Genomic DNA, 17,422 nt, shown 5'->3' on the forward strand with positions numbered 1-17,422 from the left:
TCGGTCTGCTATAAAATGTGCTTTTGTTGTTGCTCTTCACGAACAGAAAGAAACCTGGGGAATCTTCGAGAATGCCCATCTTCTCAACCTGTGTGCTGCATTTAGTGTGTTAATTACCTCCTCCTGGAAATGTGTGACAGGATATTATTTTTGAAAGAGTAGAGTAGCCAGTGTTTTCTTTTGTGTTATTTTCCTCAAAGCTTTCCTTGTCCCCTCCCCAGATTGCCCTCACACCACTGTCCAGCAGGTTATTGGCCTGGGTTCATGGTCTCAGTGGAAGAGCATGGCAGGGTATAAAGCAAGAAGAATGTGAGTCCCCGACCTTTCATTTTTTTTCTTTCTGTTTAAAAAAAATTTTTTTTAATGTTTATTTATTCTTGAGACAGAGACACAGCGTGAGCATGGGAGGGTCAAAGAGAGAGGGAGACCCAGAATCTGAAGCAGGTTCCAGGCTCCAAGCTGTCAGCACAGAGCCCGACGCGGGGCTCAAACCCACGAAATGTGAGATCATGACCTGAGCCAAAGTCGGACGCTTAACCGACTGAGCCTCCCAGGCTCCCCTTTCTTTCTGTTTTTAATTCCAAAGCCTAATTTTAAAGCCAAAGCCTAAACCCAGGGAATTTAGAGGACTAGGACAGAGATAGAACATCTGGTTCAGAAAAAAAGGTATTTTCCCTTGAGTCTACAGAAGGACTCCCTCAGTCTGGGGTAGAGAGGAAAGCTGGAGGGGACCAGAAAAGAGGAGAACTCAGTGAATGTCAGAAAGAGGGTTTAGCAAGTGTGAAGCCCATGTGAGAAACTCTCTGCCCACCTTCCTGGCAGAGCCCCCTTCCCTGTAGACACAGTAAGACTCCAGAGAAGAGTTGTCACCTGCCATCTCTAGGTTGCTGGGGCCATAAAGGGCTCTATGGAGACTCCCGTGCTCTCCCATTAAGCAAAAATCCATGGTGGAAGGTGCCTGGTTGCAAGAAAAAGAGCTGTCAGCAGTAATGAAGATATTACGTGATGACCACTGTGGCACAATGGCCCGTAGTCGAGTAATGAAGGGGACAGATCTCTCAAGAGTCACATGAGCACAATCACGTAAGCCCCTTGGAGCTGAGGAAACCCAGAAAGAGTTTTTTGTCTCCTCTTGCAGAATGGAGATGAACCTCTGGAAGTTAATTTGAACCCCATAGTGGTAAAATCACCTTTTACACCTTGTTAGTGGATTACAGACAACACCTACTTTATAGGAGTGCATAGTCATTTATGCTAGACTATTCTGCATCCACAGTCACTATGTGGACCCAGATGCACTCAGCGAAGGTCAGGCTCACAATAAATGTTCAAGAAGAGTTTTTGATGGAAAGATTTCTGCAGCACTCACATAAAGATTTCAGCAGTTTTTCCCCGGCATCTTTGCAGCTGTCTTCAGTCCTCACTGTACCCACTGCTCTCTCTTGGTGGTTCATGTTTCAGGAATGTATGTGCCCTTGGTACTGCACTGAGCACACACAGTACAACACACAGGACAGAGGTGGCCTCGGAGAGGTTGTGGTCTAGCAGGGGAGACAGATTTTAAAACATGATGGTACAAACATTACACTACATATTCATTCAGTGCAATGACTATGCATTATTAAGTACCATGAGGGCATACAAAAAGGAGAACCCAAGTAGATGAGGAGTCCAGAGAAGTCTCCCTAAAGAAGTGACATTTAAGGTGAAGTATGAAGAATAGGTAGGAGTTAGGTAGGCTAAGACCGAATAGGTATGGGGGTGGGGGTGGGGGGCTGGGAGGTTAGTGTTTCAAGCATAGGGAATACCATGAGCAAGAACCCCAGAGGCAAAAGGATCACCGCATTCCACTTACATAGAGGAGGTCAATGTGTCCAGAATGTAAAGACCTGGTGGAAAAGTCCCGTGGGATGACACTGGCATGATCAGCAGTGGCCAAATCACGCAGCCACACACAATAAAACAGCAAACCTGGAGGCTGAGAGCAGAGGAAAATGATCAAAGCATTCTACCCAGTGGAGCAACACTACCGTATTTGAAATTTACAACAAACACAACTATAGTGAGATACCATTTTCATCTGCTATATGGAGAAAAATTAAACGCAAGGTTGGTGAAGATGTAACAACCACCCTCTCATGATGTTGGAGTGAATGCAACTTGATGCCTCCTTTTTGAAGATCAACTTAGAAATATATACCAAAAATTTAAATGACCGAGTAGTTCTATCAGAAGAAATTTACACTATGAATATATTCTGAAAATACAACCAGTTAATTAGACAACAGAGTTCGATAAAGCATCATTTCTAACATTAAAATTTTCAAAAACAAAAACTAGAAATAATCTATATGTCCATTAGTAGGGGGCTGGCTACATATATCACGATTCAATTACGTGATGAAATATTATGACGTACTTATAATATATTGGAGATCTGGTTGGACTGATATAGAAGATCTTAGAGATATTTAGGTCTATGCAGTATGATTTAGTTTACATACATACTTAACGGCAGCTACATATGTAGGGGGATTATAAATTAAGACTTTTTTAATGGAAGGCTACATCTACAAAAAAAAACTACTAGCTTGGTGACCTTTGGGGAGAGGAACCACAGGTGATAGATGGGAGAACCTGATTTTTTATTTTGTTCGGTTTGATTTCTTTTACAATGTACATGTGTAGCAGACATAGCTTGTTGCCTTTTCTCTATCCATTGCCGACATCATCCTTGTTGACAGAAGCCTGATGTTGATCAGCTGTCATCTCACAGGGCTGGTGACCCAATTCCCGGATAAGGAGTAAATTGCTTATAGTCCAACGGTCAGAAGACAATCTCATTTGCCTTGCCAATTTGAGGGTGGGCTGTGATCCAAGTCTCCCCTAGAAGATGGGAGGTAAGATTGGCTGGAGGTCCCCAGGAGACCTGGCTTCATTCTTAAGAAGACACCAGAAGATGTTGGTCCCTTTCATGTCTCCAAGCCGCTGCAGCCACTTTGTGACAGCGAGGAAGATCAGTCATAGGGTGACACCAAAGGGAAGTGTTTATCAGAAATAAAAACCTATACCACTGGTGAATTTTTTGAGTTTCTGATTATGCCAGCCATTGAGCCCCTTTCTGGACCTCTTGCCCTGAGAGATAATATATTTTCTTATTGCTTAAACTATTGAATTAAGGGCATCATGAGTTGAAATCCAATTTATCTTATTTAAATATGACATTTGCAGTGAATTGAAATGCCAAGAATACAGCCGATGGAGTAACAAACTGGAAGGGGCAGGCAGGAGGCCCCGGGGCAGGTGAGGTGGGAGGAACACTTTCAGTAGCTCAGACTTGTGAGAGAAATAATGGCAACCATTAGAGGTGAAGAGAAGAGCACCGGGGTGAGATCTGAGTTTTCTCCACTTCCTTTCTTCCACTTTCTACATTTCTAAATTAATTAGTATAGACTTTCAAGTATATATGCCCACTCTCCCACTAGTGGATTTGAAATGACTTGTTTTTTAAGAAAAGTTCTTTTCTTTTTTTTTTAAGTCTATTTATTTATTTTGAGAGAGAAAAAGAGGGAGCATGCACTTGTGAGAGTGGGTGACAGGCAGAGAGAGAGAGAGAGAAAGAGAGAGAGAGAATCCCAAGCAGGCTCTGGGCTGTCAGCATAGAGCCCGACCCGGGGCTCGATCCTACCACCATGAGATCATGCCCTGAGCAGAAATCAAGAGTCAGAGGCTTAACAGACTAAGCAACCCAGGAACCTCTGAAATGACTTAATGATAAAAAAAAAAAAAAAAAAAAAGTGGGAGGGGCGCCTGGGTGGCGCAGTCGGTTAAGCGTCCGACTTCAGCCAGGTCACGATCTCGCGGTCCGGGAGTTCGAGCCCCGCGTTGGGCTCTGGGCTGATGGCTCGGAGCCTGGAGCCTGTTTCCGATTCTGTGTCTCCCTCTCTCTCTCTGCCCCTCCCCCGTTCATTCTCTGTCTCAAAACTAAATAAACTTAAAAAAATAAAGTCTGGGGGCGCCTGGGTGGCGCAGTCGGTTGAGCGTCCGACTTCAGCCAGGTCACGATCTCGCGGTCCGGGAGTTCGAGCCCCGCGTCAGGCTCTGGGCTGATGGCTCAGAGCCTGGAGCCTGTTTCCGATTCTGTGTCTCCCTCTCTCTCTGCCCCTCCCCCGTTCATGCTCTGTCTCTCTCTGTCCCAAAAATAAAAAAACGTTGAAAAAAAAATTAAGAAAAAAAAAAAAAAGTGGGAGTGGCAATAAACCTGGTTAATGACTCCAAGATAAAAGCAGTAACCAAAACATCAAAGGGAAGACAAGAATTTTACAAATCCTCATTGGGATAAACGATAAAACTTAGGAAGCTATCCCGGCTCTGGGGTACAAATTTATCCACATATTCACGTATTCACAGTTCCTTCTATCATTTTAAGGAGCAAGGCAAATCCTTAATCTTTCACACGACCAGCATCTCTGTCTGAACTCTTGTTATAAATCCCGAAGCTTTGACACAGAGCTATGACTTCAACTAAAAGGTCCGGAGAAGACACAGTCGCTGGTATCAGTGAGACTGGGGAAGTTCCTAACTTCTGAAGTAGGAAGAATGGGAAGTGAAAAGTGGTCCTGTTCCAGCAGTGCTTCGTGGAGCCAAAAAAGGAGTCACTAACATCACAATGACAGAGCCATTTACTCTGTTTTAAGAACGAAGACAATATTTGCTTTTAAAAACATCTCTCTGTAAAGTAGAACCACGAAGGAAATAGCCATGTCTCTCTTACTCTGATTGGCCAAACACAGGAATGTCATGTGGGCCAAGACAAGGAAGGGTGTTTCTTAGTCTCTTACAAACTGCCCCTGAGAACCACACTTGTGGCGTGTCTTTACAAGCATATCAGCAGGAGCCTGAGAGTTTCCCATGTTTTATCAAGCCACAGGTAAGAGGAGGGTGAGGAGGTGGAGAGGAGGAAGGAAAAGAGAATTGACTGATGGCCCCAGAGATTTACTTTTACTCCCAGATTCATGTTACTTTCTCCGACCTCCACAGCCATCTTGGGCCCTGTTAGTACCGTACTGGTTTCCTGCAGGTGTGAAGCTCTTTGCCACCATCGCCGCCATGATAAACCCCTGGCACATATTTCAGTACGACTTCACGTGAGTACCGTATAGCTATCCAACTTGTATCTAGAAGAGCAAATTCTTTTTTTTTTTTTTTAACGTTTATTTATTTTTGAGACAGAGAGAGACAGAGCATGAACAGGGGAGGGTCAGAGAAAGAGGGAGACACAGAATCTGAAACAGGCTCCAGGCTCTGAGCTGTCAGCACAGAGCCCGACGCGGGGCTCGAACCCACGGACCGCGAGATCATGACCTGAGCCGAAGTCGGATGCTTAACCGATTGAGCCACCCTGGCGCCCCAGAAGAGCAAATTCTTAATCAATGACCTACACTTAATGCCCTCATTTTCCTCTAGAAGCTTCCAAAAGACTTTAACTGTCAGCTACCTTATGGGGCAATTTCCTAGCTTTTTAGTATTTTCTTTCCTCTCTGGTAACATCATTTTTTTTTTAATGAGTGCTCTCCCTAGGGAATTAATTATTACCTTGAAAAGTATATTCGTATAGTTCCATCAAGATATCTTAAAAATTATTGAATTCCTGACAGACATACTATGCAGCTTTTAAAAATTATATAATGCATACGTGGATTTTTTTCCAACTGTATTGAATCAGAAATTTTTTATCTTGGGATACAAGACATTCTCTCTTTTTTCTTCTCTCTGATAAATGCAGAAATCAAGCTCACTGACTGTTAATATCCACATGCACATGCCAGTGCACACAGATTCATTGCAGTTCTGTGTGAGAAGAAATCTATGTCACGGGAAGAAAGGAGCTCTGCGGACCTGGACAGTCATCACTGCATGGGCATTTGTTTTGCAGAGAGGAGGCTCATTATAGCACATCTTATTTGCAGTTTACAGAGCTTTTAGAACCCTGATAATCATGCAGTCCCTCACTGAGAAACAATGGCGCTACCCTAGGGCCATATTCACCTGAGGCAACATAGTTAAACAATGGAAAGGTTGTAACCTTTAGGAGAGCAACCGCACAGCCCTGATGGAGGCTAGTTTTCATCCTTAACTCAGAACGGATCAGACTTTGTTGTGGTAAAAACTGCATAAAATGCCAGGAAGCCTAAAACCCTCACTTCGAATTGTATGCAGTGACAAGAGTTAAGGAGAGAGCCACAGGGACCTCAGCCCCACACTCTGCCACTTAAAATTTGGGAAAGGTGGGGAAGGAATCTCAACAGGCCCTGAGATGAAAGGCAACACCACACAGTGCTGCTGCAGGGGCTCGTCGTGGGGCATGTTTTAAGGTTGAACTGCAAGACATCACTGACGGATGGTATGAGTTCAGGCTGGCAGTCCAACCTCTGAAGGTCAGTTTCCTCAACCGTCACTATCTGGGCATCATGGCCAACCCAAAATTGGGATTCAGCATCAGGGGGCCATGACACCAAGTGGGAGGGGGGCGCTGGACCCCTCCTTCCCAGACCTTTGTGTGCATAGATTAATTTGCACGAGGGTAAGGACACCTGTCAGGAAGAAGTTTTATGCCCACGAACACGATTTTGGAAGAATGAAAAAAGGAGTAAGTTCTTTTCCTCAGTCAACACAAGGTGACAAAGGCTATGGGCAGAAGCTGAGGAAGTTGTTTGCAGAAGGGATTTTTGTTTTCTTAAACTTGGAGCACAAGCAGTGGAATTCAGAGCCTGAAGTACCGAATGCCAATTGAAAGTTAAGGAGAAAACTATCCCTCCATTTCCTCAGGGTTGTGATGGGTCTTTAACAGAGTACAGGACTAACAGAGGCGTGATAGCATTTAGCATGTACGTAAATGCAGAGCACCAGAAATGGCACTAGAGCTATAAAAACCAAGTTCCCAACAAGTGCCCTGGCGGCGGCGAAGTAGAAAGGAGACTTCCCCTGGTGGCTGGCTGGTAGAGAGGGTGCCTTTCAGGATGCTGAAGCAGGAGAATACGAGTGAACTAATAGTAAACATAGAGAGATGCCTCCAGGTAGCCCCAGGGGCCAGTGTAAGGGAGCATCGCTGACTTCAGTGATTTAGGTGACGCCTCTCAACCAACAGCCTGTATGTATTGCCTCACCATAATCTCGCTCACATGGATAGGCTGGTGGAAACTTGAGGCATGCCTATGACACGGAGTGATGAGAATGATACTGTCCTTCCCTCTAGCAGCCTCAGTTAAGGATTAATGGGACAACGTAGGTGAGAATGCTAGCACAGTGCCTGGTATAGAGTAAGCACTCTACTAATTTCCTTTCCAAGCTCGGCCTTTGTAAGAAACCGTTTTAAAGATCAGTCAGAAATACTCATCCTTTCTATGATTCCATACCATAGAGGACAGCACAATCTTCATTTTTTTCGTATTACGGAAAGTAAACAGAAATAAATGAATCGCTTTCTAATTTAGAAGGTGCTTGTTATTTTACACAGACGTCAAATAGCTTGGAAATAAATAAGTGAAACATTTGGGGCTTTAGAGGATTTTTCAGTTCATTAAGACAGTAATGTATGAAAGAAATACTTTAGTGGCTCAGGAAATGCTTACTTCGCATGGGTTACTATATGAGCCCTAAAGAGGACAGTTGAAAGGTAAAGTGGGAACAAAACGGAATACTCTCTAAGGTCACACACACACACTAAAGGATTGGTATAAAAGACCTTGATGGCATTATATCCTATTTATGATTTTTCACTAGATTCTTGTTACACTTAGAAAAAGCACTCTCAACTTTTTATGCGATGCCATACAACAGCCCTATTTGGGCTGATTGCAAGGTCATTAATGAGTTTCAATTGTCCCCCAAAGTCTTTTTTACACTTGATTTCTAGTGCTTGGAAATGTTCCAATAGAGTGAACACTTCTAGATTAGAGCAGGGATGGCAAATTCCTCACTTTCTGTGTTTGTATGTGCAGACATCACTAATCAATCACAGTTCTTTTCTGCTGAGTCATCTTCTCAATGCAGTGCCACAAGCATCCACCTCCCATCAGAGAAGTTAAAACCAATTTTCTCTACCTGCCTTAATGTTTTGCTGTCTGTGAAAATGCAAATATTTGAAGAAGAGTACAAATTTAAGTTATCAATCACTGACAATGAAATGTTAAAAAAAAACTTGCAAGCAGCCTTTCCTCCAGCATTAGGGGCAAGAACTCCAGGGCTCCGGAATACAGGGAGGATAGACAGCGGAATCTAGGAGTTCCCTGAAGATGTACTTCACCTACTTAACAATTTTGCCTAAGGCCAGTGCTGCCAAAAGGACCGGTTCTCTCCAGGGCATCTATTTCAGCCATTTACCATCAAAAGAAACTTACAACTGGCATATGAATTCTCAGGCCAAGGGCATTTTATTTTTTGAAATTTTAAAGTACATGTTGGGTAAACTACTTAAAAAATTCAAGACCCTTAAAAGAATCCCAGAAGCAGAAAGAGCAGTGCAGGGGAAGGTGAAGAGGTGCAGCTAATTGTAGCAGGTGTTATGTGTCTGAATATTGCAAGCCCACAGAAACTCTTGGGCGCACATACTTGCAAATTGCTACATACTTTCAGAGTCACCAGTCCTCTGCAGCACACTGGCAGGCCAATAGGTAAGGAATGGCAAGATGGAATAGAATACACTTAAAAAGAAATTATGGAAGGGGCGCCTGGGGAGTTCAATTGGTTAAGCATCTGGCTCTTGGTTTCGGCTCAGGTCATGATCTCACGGTTCGTGGGTTCAAGCCCCACATCGGGCTCTGCGTTGGCAGTGTGGAGCCTGCTTGGGATTCTCTCTCTCTCTCTCTTCCTCTCTCTCTCTCTCTCTCTCTCTCTCTGCCCCTCCCCCACTTGTGCCTGTGTTTTCTCTCTCTCTCGTCTTTCAAAATAAATAGAAAAAATAAAAAAGAAATTACGGGATTTGAGCTTATAGCCAAGGTGTAGTAATGGAGACCAGATTTACTTTCCCACCAGAAGCAACCAAAAAATGAACAAAATGTATGAAACAACAATTTGTGAGACACTGGACACAAGGCCACGAAGGACAGTGATCCTGACAAATGGGAAACGAATGAGATGAGCCTAAGGTCTCCCCAGCCGACTACCCCGAATGAGTTTTCCAGCTATGATGCAGGGAAAGTGAACCCAGGTCAATGCAAACAACTTCCCGCATTAGGAAGGCAGACCTGAGAGCCCAGGGAAAACAAGGTAGCTATAGGTTACAAGAGTAACAGAGAGGAAAGAGCCATACCGAGAAGAGCTCCAGAGATATCCAGCAGGACCCCCTCAAGAATGCAGCTATGTGGGCACCTGGGTGGCTCGGTCAGTTAAGCATCTGACTCTTGATTTCAGCTCAGTCATGATCTCATGGTCTGTGAGATTGAGCCCTGTGTCGGGCTCTGTGCTGACAGTGCAGAGCCTGCTTGGGATCCTCTCTCTCTCTCTCTCTCTCTCTCTCTCTCTCTCTCTCTTTCTCTCTGCCCCTCCCATTTGTGCCCTCTCTCAAAAAAAAAAAAAAAAAGAAAGAAAGAAAAAGAAAACAAAAAGGATGCAGTTGTGTGCTGATCAACACAGGCATGTGAAGGAACTCCAGAAAACTGGGCAAAGAATCACTTGAAAGGATGAGAGTATGGCTTCTCAATCTTGGCACTATTCACATTAATTCTTTGTTATGGTTGCTGTCCTCTGTATGGTAGGATGTCAGCATCTCTGACCTTTACTCTCTAGATACTGGTAACTCTTGTCCATCCTCCAGTTGTGACAACCAAAAATGTCTCTAGACATCGCCAAATGTTCCTTGCAAGGCAAAATTGCACCTATTAAGAACTATTGGATTTAAGGAGTCAGTGCCCAGTGCACACAGGGCTAAAAATAGTTTGTTCCCACCTGCCACACCGGAAAACCTCAAAATCCACAAGATATTGAGTCGAGTACACAGAAGGGTCTTGCCTCAGTAGTGAGGACAAATTATTAGCTCTAGACTGAGCACTGTTTCAGTCCCACCTAACAAAATCTTAAGAACAAGAACTGACAGAGTCAAGCCATTCACAGGCAATTTATCTGCATTCCAGAACAAAGCTCAGGAATATTTTAGAAATGCCAAAATATCTAGCACCCAGGAGTCTGGAATCGAGTAAAAAATTACCAGGCGTGCAAAGAAGCAAGAAAATACAATCCATAATGAGGAAATCAATTAGCCAATCAAAACTGACTCAGAACTGACACCGATTTAAAACTAGCAGACAGAAATGATAGTTATGGCATTTGTATTCTATATGATCAAAAAGTTAAGTAGAGAAGATACATAAAAGACCCAGCTCAAACTTCAAAAGGTGAATGTTATAAAGCATAAAATTAAAAACTGCAGTGGCTGGGATCTTTGGCAGACAACAGAGAAGAAATGATTAGTGAACTTAAAGACAGGAATAAAAATAGAGAACATCTGTGAGTTGTGGAAAGGCTTCAGATGGCCTCACATGCCTGTCATCAGAGTCTCCAGAGTAGACGAGACAGTGTGGACTGCAGGAAAATATTTGAAAACATACCTACTGAAAGTTTTCAAATTTCAGGAAACCCATAAGCCCACAGATCAGGAATCTCAGTGAATACCAAGCACAAGAACCATTAAGTAAAATCCACAAAGGTACATGATAATCAAATTGCTAAAAACTGATAATAAAGTCATACAGACATGGATGAAAGCAGATTTCACATTAGAAATAACACAAGTGAGGGGCGCCTGGGTGGCTCAGTCAGTTGAGCATCTGACTCTTGATTTCAGCTCAGGTCATGATCCTGGGGTGGTGGGATAGAGCCCTGCACTGAGAATGGGGCCTACTTGAGGTTCTCTCTACCTCTCTCTCCCTCTGCTCTTCCCCAGCTCATGCACATGCTCGCTCACTCTCTCTCTCTCTCTCAAATAAATTTTTTTTAATTAAAAAAGAAAAAGAAATAACACAAGTGAGAATGTAGTAGGTGCTTTGTACTGGCAGCACCTTCAGTGACTGAAAGAAAAAGTTGTCAACCTAAAATTCTATTCCAGGCAAAAATATCTTCTGAAAGCAAAGGTGAAACAATGGGTTTCATAAATATAAAAACTGTAAGATTGTATCACCAGCCCACACATTATAAGAAATATTGAAAGAAGTCTTTTAACAGGGAAATTGTTGTTGTATAGAAATATGAATCTAAACAATGGAATGAAGAACACTGGAAATAATAACTATGTGGTAAACATAACTTACTATTTGAATCTCTTTAGAAGATAATTGAATGTGGGGTTTTATAGTATATATAAAAGTAAAATGTATAACACCAATTGCATAAATGTCGGGGGAAGAAATAGAAATATACTGTTGTCAGGTTCTTATAAAATACACAGAGTGGGAGACTACCACATCAAGGAAGGTAAAAATATATGATAAACCTTAAAGCAATAACAAAAATAATAAAACAAGAGTTGTTACTAATAAGCCTGTAGAGGTCATAAAATGGAATAAAAAATTTAGTTAGTACAAATGAAGCCGGAAAAAAGGGTAAAAATGATCACAGATGAGATGGAATGAATAAAAACAAAGAGCAAAATGTTTGTGCCACCTTTGATTTATTGCTTTTCAATTTTAAAAATGGGCAAAAACTTTGAGCAGATTATTCAGCAAAAAAGATATGCAAAAGCAATAAAAATGAAAAAATTTTCAATGTTATTAGTTATTTGAGAATGGTTCATGAAGTCAAAATGGGATCACGACACACATAGTAAAATGGCTGAAATTAAAAAGAATGGCCATAACAAGTGTTGATGGACATGTGTAAAAGACTGGAACTCTCATACACTGCTGGTGGCAATGCACTGGGACATAAACACCTTGGAAAACAGCTTGGCAGCATCTTACAAAGTTAAACCTGTACCTATCATATGGCCCAGCTGTTCTGTGTGTAGATACTGTGTTCATATGTATTTAAGGCTTATTTATTTTTGAGAGAGAGAGAGAGACCGAGAGACAGGGCATGAGCGGGGGAGGGACAGGAGAGAGGGAGACACAGAATCCGAAGCAGGCTCCAGGCTCTGAGCTGTCAGCACAGAGCCCGATGCGGGGCTTGAACTCACGGACCGCGAGATCATGACCTGAGCCAAAGCCAGACGCTTAATGGACTGAGCCACCCAGGCGCCCCTATGTTCATATGTATTTAAATTTTCATCACAATATTTGTAGGAGCAAACAACTGGAAAAAAAACACTAGTGTCTGTCAACCGGTGAATGGATACAAAAGACTAACCTGGTTTATCCACCTGTGTATGAGTATATTCCACTGCTCAGCAATTAAAATGAATGGCCTCTTGATGCATACAACATGAATGAATCTCAAAATAATTATACTGACTTTAAAGAGCCAGGCAGTAGTAAAGTACACTGCATGGTTCCACTTATTTATAATTCTAGAAAATAAAAATGAATCTCTAGTGACAGCAGATCCCTGGTTGTTGGGGACTGAAGGTGGTAAGGAGATATGTGAGGGAAGGAGAAAATTTGGGGGGATGTGAATATGTTCATTAACTTGATTGTTATTCACTATCTTGATTATGAGTGTCTAAGTGTATTAAAACACATCAATGTGTACACTTTAGATATCTGTAGTTTTTGTAATCAACTTAATTTAATCTCAATGAAGATGTTAAATAATGGAAGTTATAAAGAGAGTTTCTAGGGGACATCATAAAAGGTCGTACTTGACCTTGATACTAGAATGGAGGTCAAGAGATCTGAGTTCTAGTCCAGGTTCTGCCTCACATTTGTCTGATCTTGCTACCGGCACTTAAAATCTCTTGGTCTCAGTTCCTAACTTAAAAATCAAATAGCCGATTTGGTGACCTCTAGTGTCCTTTATAACTCCAAAGTCTAATCATACACAAAAGCTAATAGAAGAGACATTGCATGGTGAAATGGAACAGATTGACCTGGGTTTTAATTTCAGCTCTATTACTTATTACTTGGGTGACCTCAGATAAATTATACAACCCCTCTAAACTGTCAGAGAGTAAGTTCCATGAGGAAAGGACTGTGTTGGCTATTCATTCCTATAACCCAGAGCACGGTATAGACACCGGCATATAAATAAATGTCTTCCTTTTCTACAAAATGAAAATAGTAATAAGCCTACTTGAAGCAGAGGCTATTGATCCCCCTCTACCCTCTATCCTACTGTTCCAATTCTACTTTTATTTCAGCACAGGGAGACAGCTTTTGGTGTGCTTTCTGCCTCAAGCATCAAAACAGTACCCTAGGTAGGGATACAGTGCTTTCAAGAAGAGCTCTGGGGGCACCTGGGTGGCTCAGTTCGTTAAGCTCAGGTCATGATCTCATGGTTTGTGGGTTCGAGCCCTGCATCGAGTTCTGGGCTGACAGCTCAGAGTCTGGAGCCCTGCTAAGGATTCTGTGTCTCCCTCTCTCTGCCCCTTCCCTGCTCATGCTCTGTCTCAAAAATAAACAAAACATTACAAAAAAATTTAAAAAGTGGGGGGGGGGCCTCTGGCCTCAGGAGAAACTAATGCCCTGAGGGCCACATTTAAGCAATGAAGGTAGGAGACAGTGGATAGATGTACCAGCCCACACCTTGATTATGGACTTCTAGCCTCCAGAACTATGAGAAAATAGATGTCATCGAACCACCGAGCCTACGATGTTTTGTTATGGCAGCTCAAGCAGTCTAATACAGCAAGGTACCTTAAACACTATAAAGCAAAATATAAATATTTTATATTAATAAATATAAATATAAAGCAAAATATAAACCCAACTTCAGAATGGAAATTTTCTGAAGCTAAACTTTTGATTCCACTCTGAGTGAAAAAGAAAAGTTAAAACTATTTAAAACCAAAGAGAACCAAACAAAAAAGAATCAACATGCATGGTTGCCAGATTTAGCAAATAAATTATAGAAATACGCAGTGAAATTTGAGTTTCAGGTAAACAATGAATTTTTTAGTATAAGTATGTCCCAAATATTGCATACACCAGCAAATTATTTGCTATTTATCTGAAATTCAAATTTAAGTGGACAGCCTGTATTTTATCTGGCAAAAACTTATCTATAATTATATAGTCAGCTCTCTGAGGAGCTCAAGTTTTTATAAAAAGTTCTGTAGAAAAGATTTTTAAAAATGAAGGATTGATTTTTTAAGCTTATTTATTTATTTTGAGAGAGAGAGACAGAGTGTGAACAGTGGAGGGGCATAGAGAGGGAGAGAGAGAGAGAATCCCAAGCAGGCAAAGAATCCACTGTCAGTACAGAGCCTGACACGGGGCTTGAACCCATGAATTGTGAGATCATGACCTGAGCTGAAGTCAAGAGTCAGATGCTTGACTGGGCCACCCAGGAACCCCTAAAGGATTGATTTTTAAAGCAAAGTGGCTCAACCTGAGGGAATTTTATGAGGAAGTCTAAAACCCAAGCTGAGCTGAGGCTCACAATACAAACTAAAGACAAGAACAAATTCTTTTTTTTTATTTAATTAATTAATTAGTTAATTAATTTATATCCAAGTTAGCATATAGTGCAATAATGATTTCAGGAGTAGGTTCCAGTGATTCATCCCCTATGTATAACACCCAGTATTTATCCCAACAAGTGTCTTCCTTAATGCCCCTTACCCATTTAGCCCACCCCCCCAACCCACAACTCCTCCAGCAACCCTCAATTTGTTCTCTTCATTTAAGAGTCTCTTATGTTTTGTCCCCCTCCTTGTTTTGTATATTATTTTTGCTTCCCTTCCCTTATGTTCATCTGTTTTGCATCTTAAATTCCACATATGAGTGAAGTCATATAGGACAAGAACAAATTCTTTAAAGCTCAAGAAAAACAGGGCAAGTATTGGCCCACCACGTGGAGAAGGTGGCATGAAGTTAACAGATGTTGGGGATGGCAGCCAAACTTTCCTTCTGCCTTATACTGTCCACCCGGGAAAATAGACCCACCCAGCACTCCAGAAAAATAGCCTGCTGACGTCAAGCAGGCCAGGAGTTAACAATAATCTACCTCACCATCTTCAGTGAGCTCAGAATATTTCTATCCCAGATTGCTAAAATGAATTCAAGACCTGATCTTACAGATTGCTCTGAGACATCATTGGCAATGGGAGAGGTGCCAGAAAACAAATAAATGTTCCTATTTTCAGGAAGAGGAAACAAGTGGACACTATTGGATACTACAAAGTGGGAAGTCCAGTGTCTAGAAAGATTTCTCAGGTAGTTTCCTAAGGGCAAATGAATGTTTCTTTCCTGCTATATAATTATTAGATTTGTGCATTGGAATACTATGATGACAGCGCCTTGATTCCACAAAACATTTGATGAATATTTTGCATGATAACCTGGTGGACAACAGAGACATGTGAGAATCAGTTTCTGTGACTCTGAACTTAAATCTCACTTCACCGTGTTAATAATGTCTTCAATGAAGTTATGCTTATCACATTTCCTATCAACACAAAGTGAAGAGGAATAGTGTATTAACTGGATTCTTTTGGTGGCGAGGAACTTGATGTGAAATAACCAAGGCAGGAATTAATTATAAAGGTTCTTTAACAAAGCCTCAGGACACCTAAGAATCAAGACTTCTGGAAAGGCTATAAAGTACAATGCTTTTCAGTGTGGACTCTCGTTTGAACCCCAGCTCTACATGATGTTGGGCAAGTCACTTCTTGGTGCCATAGTTTCCTCATCCTTAAATTGGTGCCTGATGTATAGTAAGCACTATATATTCAATGTTATATTATATATGGTGTGATTGTTTCTTCCTCCTCCTTACAGAGTGGCTTCCTGTTTCTGAAACCCACATGATGGAGACAAAAATGGCTCCTGTGAGCTTGACAGGCCATGGTAGAGAATGTGGATTATGACTTCGAGTGAGGTGGGAGCCATGAGAAGGTTTGGAGCAGAGGAGTGACAAGGACTGACCTGGTTTTAGAAGGCTACTTGGGGCTGCTACGTGGAAAATGACTATAGGTAGCAACCTGAAAGCAGGAAGAATACCAGAAGGTTATTATAATAATCCATGTGAAATATAATGGTGTTTTTGATTCTGGTGGTAAAGAGAGTTGGAAGTGGTCAGAGTCTTAATGTGTCTTGAGTAATCTAGTATTAAATGCAGGATGTGAGAGAAAGAGAAGAAAGATGACCCCAAAGTTCACCCCAGAGTGCATGGTAGAATGATTTTACTACAATAGGGAAGAATCTGGAAGGAGCAGGTTTTGAGGAGAAATATCAAGTGTTTGCTTTTGAACGTTAGCTTGAGTTGTCCTTAGTCCAGGAGATATGAAGCAGAAGGTAGAAGTATGGGATTTGGGGAGGGTTCAGGATAGAATGGGAACTAGAGATATAAATGTAGGAGTCATTTGTGCACAGGTGGCCTTTCAAGCCATGGAATTTGATAAGCTTACGTAGGGAGGGGAATTGAGAGAAAACTGAGGAGACAAGAAATTGAACTTGGAGGCATTTGAAAATACACAAAAGAAGGCAAAGAACACTGGGAAGGTGTGAGCAGTGCAGTAAAGCAAGGACCAGGAGGAAATGATCAAGAGACCAACTGAAAATGTTTCAAGCAGGCAACTGTACTCAGTTGTGTCAAAAGCATAAGCTGAGGCAGGTGAGAACTGAGAGCTGATGCCTTCACATAATGACAAGGCTTACAAAAAAAGGGTGTTGAAGGGACAATGCTATAGGTTTCTGCTTTGTGTAGCTAATCAGATAGATGAAAGCAAGAGAATTCAAACTCATGTTGATAAATTGCAGTGAGAAGCTTAAATCCTCAAATAAAACTGTTCAAGTTTATTTATCATGTTTAATGATAAATGCTAGGTCTGGCACTTAGATTCAGACTAGAAACTATAAAATCTGTGTAAACATGCATATGAAACACTACAACAATATGCCCCCAAATGTTAACAATTATTATCCATAATTGTTGGAGCTAGAGATGATATTTATTTTTATTTTTTTTATAATTTCAAATTTTGTCTATAACAAAAATGCATTACTTTAGTAGTCAGAAAAATATAACAAGTGTTGTAAGATATCAGGTGTGTATAAATATGGATGGGAAGAACTTGTTTTAATTTATGCAAAAAAAATCCCAAAACTTGATGAAAAAGATCTTGGGTTGCATTAATAAAATGCCTTGTGTTATTAATATACATTATATATGCAGCATATATTATACATATTTTACTGTATTATTATATGTTTTTGTATGTATTATATATTATATATATTATTACTGTGTATGTTATTATATATACTGCATGTATTATATATGATCTTGGGTTGCATTAATAAAATGCCTTATGTTATTAATATACATTATATAT

The sequence above is a fragment of the Puma concolor genome, chromosome D3 (genome assembly GCF_028749965.1).
Source record: "Puma concolor isolate L17-30 chromosome D3, mPumCon1.1.hap2, whole genome shotgun sequence".
Taxonomy (NCBI): Eukaryota; Metazoa; Chordata; class Mammalia; order Carnivora; family Felidae; genus Puma; species Puma concolor.